The sequence below is a fragment of the Myotis brandtii genome, unplaced genomic scaffold (assembly GCF_000412655.1).
Source record: "Myotis brandtii unplaced genomic scaffold, ASM41265v1 C42037089, whole genome shotgun sequence".
In the NCBI taxonomy this organism is placed as follows: domain Eukaryota; kingdom Metazoa; phylum Chordata; class Mammalia; order Chiroptera; family Vespertilionidae; genus Myotis; species Myotis brandtii.
The window spans coordinates 1-1018 of record NW_005316383.1 but is presented as its reverse complement, the minus strand read 5'-3'; the positions used below and the strand labels follow the sequence as shown (position 1 = coordinate 1018).

General features: G+C 58.6%; 1 pseudogene; it reads right to left on the bottom strand.

The window, feature by feature from the left end:
• Positions 1-6: 6 nt before the first annotated feature.
• Positions 7-1013, bottom strand: LOC102241368 (annotated as a pseudogene).
• Between the last annotated feature and the right edge of the window lie 5 nt (positions 1014-1018).

The following is a 1018-nucleotide window of genomic DNA, read 5'->3' as shown; positions in this document are numbered from 1 at the left end:
GGTGGCCTGCAGAGCAGCAGTGTTGGGTTCTGAGGGGCACTTTGCCAGGCCTTGTGTAGTGCACAGCAGAACTGTCCAGGAGCCTCAAGGGCTCCTTTCACACGTTCAGGTGGAGGCACTCCAGAACTTCGAATACTTCTTCAAAGACACTCTCCATGTAGGGAAGGAGGGCCACACTGGCGTTCACAGAGATCTCCCCCAAGGCAGCACAGGTGTCTCCCTTCTCATCGAAGAAGGCATTCTCCACACTGCACCCTGAGATCTCTGAGTTACCCTCCTCCACTTCCTCCCTATCGCTCTCATCATCAAACGGAAGGAAGGAGCTGCTGCTGTCGTTCTGAGGCACAAGGCCCTCAGTGGAACACATGACAACAGCATGAGTGTGGGGATTTCTGGCAGATAGGGTGCCAGGCCCTCACCCATCGGCCCCGATAAGGCTGCAAACAGGCTGCATGTGCAGCTCCTCAAGTCAGGGTCGTCTACCTGGTCACATAGGCTCAGGCCCAGCTGGTGGCATTCCCCAGCCAGGGGCCTCACAGTCTCCCCCACTGCTCATGCCAGCACCCCCAGTGTCTCCAGGTTCTGGATCCACAAAGGCTGAAGGACCAAATGGCCTAGCACCAGGAATTCCTGCAGGTGCTCCATGGCGGTGGGGAAGTAGGGCAGCAAGGAGGCCTAGGCAGCCGTGGCAATGGCCCCCAGGGCGCCACAGCCAGCTCCTTGGCCAGGGGGCTGTTGGGGCTCCTGGGGGGCTGCAGCATACACTCCATAAGCTCCGGAAGTAGGGCTGCACTTTCAGCCCTAGGTTCTCCACGAAATTAGCATAGCAGGCCCTGGCTAGGTGGTGTGGGTGCCCAGGAGACACTGACTTCAGCTCGGCAAGGAGCGTGGCATACCCTCCCCTGAATAGCTGCCAATAGGAGGCCATAGGGTCTCTGAGAACTGGCCCAGGGCAAGCAACAAAGCATTATGCACAACGGATCCTCCAAGCCCTTGCACACAATCTGCAGTCGTGGGG